General features: G+C 37.9%; 1 pseudogene; it reads left to right on the top strand.

Moving 5' to 3' along the window:
• Positions 1 to 4,798: 4,798 nt before the first annotated feature.
• Positions 4,799 to 4,892, top strand: LOC132541575 (U6 spliceosomal RNA; annotated as a pseudogene).
• Positions 4,893 to 10,332: the final 5,440 nt, after the last annotated feature.

Genomic DNA, 10,332 nt, shown 5'->3' with positions numbered 1-10,332 from the left:
ATCAGGTATTGGGAAGGCCCCAGGTATAAACCTCATTTCACAGGAAGGTATCCTTCTCTTTGTGTCTCTCTATCAGAATAAAAAGAAGTGACACTGAGAGGTGAAATTACACATGTTCAAGGTCCTAGGTCCACCTAAGTAAATATGTATGCTAATTAATATATTCAAATATCTACAAATATCTACATAAGTAAGTCAATGTATGCATGCATGAATATGTACATATATAATTTCTTTACAAATGTAGCACTGGCCCTCAGGCATGCAGGGATGCCACTGCTAAATCACTCCCATGGGCCAATTTTTATTCTGCAATTTTTATTTTATTGAGAAAAGATAGAAACCATGAAGCACCAAGTATCATTCCAACACTTATGGAGTTCCTTTGATGTTGTTCTTTATACTTCCCTCTGTTGCTGCAGGTCAGGTGCAAGACCTAATGCTTGGTAAGATAATGTACTGTACCTACAGAATAAGATATCTGACCTGCAACACCCCATAGAGAGTTTTGGTCCATGCTTCTGGAGGCATAAAGAATAGGGAAGTTTCCAATGGAGGGAATGGAACACGGAATTCTGGTGGTGGGAACTGTGTGGAGCTGTGCCCCTGTTATTCTGTGGTCTTGTTAACCATTATTGAATCACTGGTAAAAAGTAATAAAGAAGGAGGAGGAGGCGGAGGAGAAGGAAGAGAAGGAATATTTAACCTGGTTTGAGTGAGACTCCTTACTGTAGTAGAAGACCCTTCAGAGTTATGGTATCTTTTCCTCTCTTCTTTTATCTCTCTTTCTGTCTGAAAAATTTAGTCCATAATATTGAATCCCCAGAGCTGACCAGAAGAAAGAAGGAAGAAAAACAAAAGACGAAAGAAAGGAGGAATGAAAGAGAAAAAAAAAAGTAAAAGAGAAAGAAAGAGAGAGGGAGGGAGGGAAGAAGGGAAAGAGGAAGGAAGAGAGGAAGGAAGGAAGGAAGGAAGGAAGGAAGGAAGGAAGGAAGGAAGGAAGAAGTTTGATCAGGGAGTTTTGTCAGTAGTATCTAGCATGTGCAAGACTTTGAGATCATTCCCAACACTATGTTAAAGGAAAAAATAAAAACACAATTTACAGAAAAGAAATCTTTATAGGAAATAAATGCAGGACAACAACCACACTTATGTAATACAAATAAAGGCAGGCAAAGAGAAACAAAAATAAAAATTTAAATGGAAAACAAATGACATGATGATAGACTGATTATTCATAGCAGTTTTATTTATGATAGTCTCTTAGTGGAAAAAGAAAAGAGTTTGGATAAGTAAATTGTATATTTACACAATATAATATACTCTGCCACAAACAGAAAATCACAAACTGAATGAGTTTCATAAACAGTGGAGCAGAAGCCAGATGAGAACACATATTACAAGTTACATGATCCCAATTATACAAAGCTCTAAGAAAGGTAAGAGTAGTTTAGCGCTAGAAATGAAGTAGGTAACTGTAGGGAGTTGGTGTGGGGATGACTGCACTGGATTATGGGGGAGCTTTGTAGAGGGAGAGTCCAAACTTAGTCTGGGGCTGTGGTTTGACAGCTATGGACATATGGCAAAAAACATCAAAAAGTATATTAAAAGTGAGGCCTTAATAAAAAAAAACACACACACAATTTTAAGGGGCATGAAACTGTACCCCTTAATACAAGTACAATGTGACCTCAATAAAAATCAATGTTACCTCAATAAAAATGAAAAAAAAACATTTTAATACCAAGTAAGTAAAGTTCTATACATACCCCTTTAAAAAAACAAACAAACAAACAAACAATCTATGGAACCTATTCTCTTTGGAAAGTGGTAAATCCAGGCATCTTTATTTCTGTTCTTTCTAGAATGTCATACTGAACTCATAATTCCAGTTGATACTGGTTTCCACTTGATAATGTCATTTCTTCCATAGATATTATTATCTCTACTTTCATCAAAAGAAAATTGGGAATCATGCAATGGTAAGACCAGAGTTACTGATGTTTTCCAGTATTTCAAGTTTTCCCAGAATAAATTTCCATAGTCTGGAACCATTTGACTTATTTTCTATCAAGGAAAATAATGAAGTATTCTTTGAATGTGAAGTTCATCCTTCTCCAAAAATTTTTTCCCTATGTAATAAAGAGATTAGGAAAAATTATTAATTTTTAGAAATACGATTTTAAAGGGTTGTTTTTGCTACATTATCTTTTATCCCAATTGCTTTGGTTATTCTCCAGCAAATATTTAAGTATTCCTAGGAAATGCAACATGCCATAACTATCCAAAAGTTTATTTTATTACATCATTTTCCTCCTAATCTTCTTGGGTTGATGATTTCATCATCAATTTGGAAGGGATTCTGTTCTATCCAAGCTTAGATAATAATGTCTAGGAATTAATTATTTTCTGTTTTCTTAGTATTCTCTTACTCAGACTTTAATACTTATTTTAAAATTCACATGTGCACATTCTCACATTTGTGGTTGGAAAATATTTAATAATGCCAGTATGACAATATTGCTGTTTAGAAAATATTTTTACTTAAATGCCACATATTGAGTTATGTTTGGAAGAGCTCAGCATTTTCTGTGAAAATAATACCCACTGAATTATTTCTTAAGAGGCTGAATGAGGAAAGGACATGATGAGGGGCAGCTAGGTTGTGATAACAAGAAAGGAATGAGTGAATAATTTTTTTAATTTTTATTTATAAAATGGAAATATTGACAAGACCATAGGATAAGAGGGGTACAATTCCATATAATTCCCACCACCAGAACTCCATATCCAATCCCTTCCCTTGAAAGCCTTCCTATTTTTTATCCCTCTGAGAGTCTGGACCCAGGATCATTGTGGGATGCAGAAGGTGGAAGGTCTGGCTTCTGTAATTGCTTCTCCACTGAACATGGGCATTGGCAGGTCAATCCATACTCCCAGCCTGTCCCTATCTCTCCCCACTGGGACAGGGCTCTGTGGAGGTGGAATTCCAGGACACATTGGTAGGGTCGTTTGCCCAGGGAATTCAGGTTGGCATTATGGTAGCTTCTGGAACCTGCTGGCTGGAAAAAAATTAATCTATAAAGCAGAACAAATTGTTGACTAATCATGAACCTAAAGGCAAGAATATTGCAGAAAATAATTTTTTAAAAACATTTTGAATCTGAAAGAAGTTCTCAAGAAAGACTAATCTGGGAAGCATGACAAAAGCAAGATACGTAGCCATTTCATTAAAGTTCTTACTTTTAAGTTCTGGGGAAGATTATCATGAGGAAAGCTACCATACTGGATGAAAACAGTCTATTTAACATAAAGAAAAAAGTCACATTTCTGCTTTATGGGCACAAAATAACTTCTGACTGTTCATTGTCATCAGATTACTTTGTCATATTTTTCTTTCAAATACTTATTTACTTAAAATTAACTTTAATTTGCAATTCCACTTTTATGTTTTCTTCAGGTACTCAAGAACAAAAAAAAAGAAAACAACACTGAAAGGATTGTTTCTTCTGGTACAAAGTATGTCTGATACAGAAAATGTTTCCTATTGAAAGACAGCTTTCTTATTTTGTGTACTTGAGATACAGAGTTGTCTCTGTCTCTCTCTCTCTCTCTCCTCCTCTCCTCCTCTTCCTCCTCCTTCTTTCTCTCTCTCCTTCTCCCTCTCTCTCTCTCTCTCTCCCGGGTTATCACTGGGGCTTTGTGCCTGCACTACAAATCCACTGCTCCTGGAAGCTGTTTTTTCCCTTTGGGTGCCCTTGTTTATCACTGTTGTTATTATTATTGTTATTGCTGTCATTGTTGTCAGATAGAACAGAGAAATCGAGAGAGGACGGGAATACAGAGAGGTGGAGAGAAAGCCACCTACAGACCTGCTTCACTGCTTGTGAAACGACCCCTGCTGTCGGGCTGGCTTCACGGGTGGAGACAGACGACCAGGGACTCATGGCTGAGCTGTACACAGTATCTCTTTATTCATGCAGAATGCAGCACAATCTAAGGCAAGCTAAACTAAACTAAACTAATATACTTGCCAAGTAGGGTGTAAACAGGATGTGATGTAGAGAGGGTGGAGAGAAAAGTGACTGGTGAAAATCAGGGTGTGACAAGGAGAGGGGGCGGAGCAGCCGAGAATTCTACCACTGAACCACCAATGCCCTGGAGGGAGGGTGGTGCTTAGTTAACAGTGGTTTATGTAAATAGACCGCAGCTTTGAGTGGGATCAAACCAATGCCATGCAGGCATGCCGGTGCTTAGTTAAGCAGGATTAGAGACAGAAGCTTTAAGCCAGGGGAGCTGGCATACTACCCAACACCCTAGCACCCCCCCCCCCGTGGGGAGCTGGGGGCTCCAACCAGCATCTTGTGCTTCAAGTCATGTGCATTTAACCCGCAGGCTACCACCCAGCCCCCTTTTCTTACTATTTTTATTAGATAGGATAGAGAGGAATTGAGAGGAAAGAGGGAAACAGAGAGGGAGAGAGAAAGATAGACATCCACCACCTATTTCATCACTCATGAAGCAATTGTATGCAATGATCCATTTACTTAGCAGTATTATCCTCTAGATCTTGATTTTTGAGAACTCAGATGACGTTTTTTTACTCATCACTTTACTCTCAATAGTCTGCATGTCAACAAAATCTAATGAAAATCTGAATGTGGGAACCAAACCAAGAGTGGATTTTAATCCTCTGTCACTAATTGTTCAGAAGTACTGAGCAGATAACTTAGTTTTTCTGTGATTCAAGTCTGCTTTTAAAATATATGTGTATATTTATGTATAAAGAAGAAGTTGGGTGCTCACTTTGGCAGCACATATACTAAAATTGGAATGCTACAGAGAAGATTAGCATGCCCCCTGTGCAAATTTATGAAGCATTTCATATTTAATAATAAAAAAAGGAGTTGGAATTCACAGTAGTCAAAGGCCTCTTGTCAGCTCTAAAAATGCTCTTACTTGATGACATTTATGGTAGCTTAAAATTGAAAAGTCATTTTGTTTTAAAACCTTGTGTCAGAAACATAAGTGATATCTGTTCTTATTAGTGGATTTTCTCTTGACTTCAAATTTCTCTTCTGGGATTCTAAGGAATCCACACAGGTAAGTGTGATAAGACTTGGGGAATGTCATATCAGACATAGTTTTTCATGAGAGAAAAGAGTAAATACACTAGAGTCTGAAGGCCAGGAGCAAAAGGGTGGCTCACACCAATAATTGAACACAGGAGGAAACAAATTAGGCTTTGAACCAAGTGGTAATTTACACAGTATCCTTGGTGTCCTTCCATTGCTTGTTGAGAAAGAACAGCTGGTTTAAGAATTATCTAATTCAACAAATACAAAAATCTTGCCTATCCCACACAAATTTGTTAAGTGCTATTGGGAACCCACACAATAATAAGTTGTTTGTATATCATACTGCATTTAGTTATCATAACAACCCCACCTGACAGATAAGGAAACTGAGGCAATGATAGCAAAAGTAACACATCCATCTGATACATGACAGTCACAATGCTAATCCTCATTGGATCCGGGAAGATATTAGGGTGACAAAGTCTTTTTTTTTTGGATAGGACAGAGAGAAATCGAGAGAGGAGCGGAGAGAAAGATAGACACCTGCAGACCTGCAGACCTGCTTCACCACCTGTGAAGACACCTGCAGGTGGGGAGCTGGGGACTCGAACCGGGATCCTTACACCGGTTCTTTGGCTTCCTGCTATGTGCACTTAACCCTCTGCTCTCCCGCCTGGCCCCAAGTCTTTTTTTTTTTTATAGAAACCTCACTTTCTTAGGGGTGAAGCTAAGGATATAGGAAAACGAATGATTCAGATTTCAGACAAGAATTTATTATCTTCATTGCAAACAACTTTGCATATGTGAAGACTGTAAAGATGCTTCCCAGACTGTTCACATTTGTTTGGAAAGTCAGTTACTGTTCTTCTGAGGCCTGCAGTGGGATGATGGTAACTTGGGATCTGAATTTCAGCCAGGTCTAGTGGGTCCCAGGAGCAGAGACCTTGTCTGAGAGAATGCAGCTGTGTTGTCAGTCAGCATGAGGCAGGTGGGCCTCATTACGAGTTACAGAATCAGAGGATTTAAGTGCAAAGGTTGCTTTATCCTTCCAGCCAGAAGATGAAAGTTTATCAAGTGGCTCTGTGAAAATATTTTACTCTGTTGCTCTCTCTCTCTCCATCTCTCTCAATAGAGAATAACTCTGGTTTATGTTCTTACTTGCATCTCTTTTATTTACTATAGTTTCTTGTTCATATCTACTAACTGTAAATAAAACTGTAATACATTTAGAACCTTCTTTGACACAGAGTATCTTCTTTACTTGCTGGCAGTCTCTCTTACCCATCTTACTGGAACTAAAGCATTCTGGCCAGTATGTCTAAATCTTTCCACAAGTATATTTATATGAGAATCGCAGTATTTTGCCTTATGTTTCCAAAATAATTTGCAGCAATTTCTGAGAGGGATATGCCCAGCTCTTGACTGAAAAGAGGGCCACATATTTCTACTTAATAAGTTCATTCAGTCCTGAAAAACAAGTGAAGATATCCCAGGGCTTTTACTAAATCATATTTTCACATGAAACAGTAGGCCTTTCTGGTCATTAAAAAAAGAACATTTCGTTGGTTTCATTTAAAGATTTTCTTCAAGTTTGGGGGCTATTCTCTGCCCTAATCCAGTTTTCTATTTCTCAACTCTGATACCACCTTCCCAGACAATATTTTTAGTCCACCTTCATGTTAACTATCAAGCCCAAGCAAAAAATCACTAAAGATATGAGCCCCCATGTCTTCCTAACTGCCTTTCACCCTAAGATCCCTATTTCCATCTGCTCTATTCCTACTTTTTTGCTTCCTGTTTATTAATCAGTTTGTCCTGCTTTATATCTCATTGCCTTTCAGCCACCAAGTTTCAGATGCTATTATGACTCCATGATGACTTCCCTGGGCAGATAACTTTACCAGTGTGTCCTGGAACTGCTGAGAAATTGTGCAGATGCAGTCACAGCCTCCATGTTGTTCCCTCAGGGGACTCCGAGATAGTTGAAGTGCTTTGTGTACTCCTCCCCCTTTCCATTCCTGCAAGAGCTATTATCCTATCCTAGAGTGCTTTGTTTACTCCTTCCCCTTCCCATTATCCTATTCCCAAGTGCCTTGTTTCCTAGCCAATCACGTCCTGACTTTCTCCTATAAAAGCCCTTCTTCTTCCGACCCTCGATTTCTTGCTAGCTCTTCACCTCGGTGAATGGCAGGGTGTTGCGCATAGTGGGAGTTGGCCATTTTTGCTAGCTCCATGTGGTCCGAACTGCTGCACTCTCACCCAACTCTGAGGTGTCCTCACGAATAAAGAATTGTGTTCCTCTCTGCTCCAGATCTCCTCTCTCTCTCTTCTGCATTACAGCCTGACATGGAACCTCACCTCTCAACCACTAGGGAAAGACAGCAACAGGCTGGGTTTATGAATTGACTTGGAAACATCTATATCCAGTGGAGAAAAAAATGAGAGAAGCCAGAACACCCACCTTCTTCACCCCATAAAGAATTTTGGCCCATACTCCCAGAGGGGAAGAAATGTTAGAGGAAGATGACCAGAGGGCTCTGAACTTCAATTTGATCAAGACTCAAGACAGAAGGAAAAGGAAGGACCTTCAGAAGTGTAGGTGTGACTTAGTAAGGAAGAGAAGCAGGGTCACAGAAAAAAAAAAATCAGTATATCATCCAATACCTGTGATCGTGGGAGAACTACTGCAGTTTCCAATGGAGGAAATGGGAACACAGAACTCTGGTAGTGGGCACAAAATTATATTCCTGTCATCAAATAGTTTTGTAAATCAATATTGTTACTAATAACACTAAAGTAAATAAATAAATAAAGGGGGGAAAAGAATACTTAGCATGGAAAAATAAATCCTTACCAAAAAATGAGCCTCTCCTGTGTCATCTAGTCAAAGTGGAAACTTACTTCCAACAAATATACCTCTCCCCACTTCCATTTTCTGGACAACCGAAACTTTTAGAAAACTCTTCTTGTTGAGCTGAAATTGTATCTCTGTTAATTCCACCTTTCTTTGCTTTTCTTTGTGAATTCCTCTTCCTCTGTTATGTCCATACACTTTGGTATTCCTCAGGAATAATTATTTCTTATTTCACACATGTTGCTCAAAACTCTGTGGTTTCAGAGTTCACATTCACAGTGATATATAGATCTCCAGGCCAAAATTTCATGCTGAGCTTCAACTCAATATATTTAGCCACTTACAAAAGATATTCATGTGCTTGGTTTACACACACGTACACGGAGAAAGACATTCAGCCCTTTTGATATTGTGCTGTTAAAACCTCCTGCCTTTCTTGTTATCTCAGATCCACTAATAAAAGTATTGTTTTATTAATAATTAATTATAAGAACTATATTATTTTCCTGCTTTAAATTTGACCCTCTTAAATCTTTATAACTTATCCAGAATGAACCACCACAAACTTAAATCTCTTTTATGGATTCTGCCTGGTAACACCGGTAAACTTGCTGATACTGCTTCAAAAACACACGCTCTAGAATTCAGAGGAATACTTGCCTCACAGGTAAACTAATCAAAAGCTATGTGAATATACATTCACTTATAGGAATATAAGTGCAGGCCTTGATTAGTAGAAATTCATCAACATTAAAAGTAGTAATTACAATCATTTGAAGAGGCTTGGAGACAGATGCAACTTGCTTTAAACTGATAGCTTAAAAATCACAGCATTTGTTTTGATTTGTTTCCAAGTGAAAATAGAGTTGTTTCTGGTTGGCCAGGGTTTGTACCAGGCAGGAGGGAAGAGAGTATCTGTGAGAGGCTAGTTTGTTTCCTGCTTGCAATATAGTCTTTGTCAGAGTTTCAAATAAAACAGTGACTTGCAGACACATTATGAAGAGCTGAGAGGTTATGCCTATGCGCTGTACTGTGCTGTAATCCGTTTATCCTCCCAATAAGGTAGAAAAAAAAGTTTCACATAAACAATTTCCAGACAGAGGGAAAGAAAAGAGCTTAGCATTTAATGTGCAAGATAAATCTCTGAAATCGAACTATTTACCTGCCTTCATGTTCAATTATAGAAACTTCTATCCAATTTATGTATTGTTGCACAATACAGAAATTCATTAATAGTTTCTTTTTCCTAAACATGATATCATCCCTGAAGTGCTATGCTTTAGATTAAAATGCCAATTAATCACCATGACAGTCTTCACCTAATAATAGTAAAAATAGGGAGTTGGGCAGTGGCACAGCAGGTTAAGCACATGTTGTGCAAAGTGCAAGGACTGGCATAAGAATCTCCCCACCTGCAGGGGAGTCACTTCACAGGCGGTGAAGCAAGTCTGCAGATGTCTGTCTTTCTCTCCACTTCTCTGTCTCCCCCTCCTCTCTCCATTTTTCTCTATCCTATCTAACAACGACAACATCATCAACAACAATAATAACTACAACAATAAAAATAGGGCAACAAAAGGGAATAAATAAATATCTAAAACAAAAAATAGTAAAAATAATACTATTAATATCATTGTGAGAAGGACATGTATTCCTAATGTGACTATCACCCACTAATTCTATTTCTATAGCTTTATCTTCAGTGCTGTTTTTTTTTTTTTTTTGTGAAATTGGCACAAGTAGTACCTGAACTGCAGATCTCATAGGATGTTTGAGCGTCAGTAACACTGATCTAACATGTGGTGTGTATCCGAGATTATTTATGATGCTTTGCAGGGATTGTCTCACAGTACCCCTGTGAATATAATAGCCTCCTTAATTGGAAACAGGCAGTCCAAGCCAAGAGAATACTGTACCTGAGTAAACTACATGAAATTTAGGTGGCAAATCTAGGGTTGGACCCCATACTGAACCCAGTTTGCTCTACAAAAACCACATATAAATAAATGCTACTTGGCCTCTTCAGCTATGACAATATTAGTATTGATAAAAATGTAGGTTCATGAAAAAAAGTCACAGGTTCATTGAGAGTAAGAGTGATATTATGTAGACATCTTTGGATTTCCTTAAAATCCTACTCTTTCACTGACTAAGCCAAAAGATAGCAGGATCTTTTTAGAAGTATTACATGATAAAGGTAGTGTTTCTATAATATTAAGCCATGATCCATTATATATACATGTATCTACATAACTCCATTTATAATATATTTAATAGTGTATTTCATTGTTTAAAATAATTCCACACAAAACTAATAATAACGGCTTTCAAGTGCTATTTAACTTTCATAAAATACACATTCTTGTTCAGGAGGTAAGAACTCTTTCATTTCATATGCCC

The sequence above is a fragment of the Erinaceus europaeus genome, chromosome 11, assembly GCF_950295315.1.
Source record: "Erinaceus europaeus chromosome 11, mEriEur2.1, whole genome shotgun sequence".
Lineage (NCBI taxonomy): Eukaryota > Metazoa > Chordata > Mammalia > Eulipotyphla > Erinaceidae > Erinaceus > Erinaceus europaeus.
Note: the sequence above shows the minus strand (reverse complement) of the source record. Positions and strands in the feature narration are given on the sequence as shown.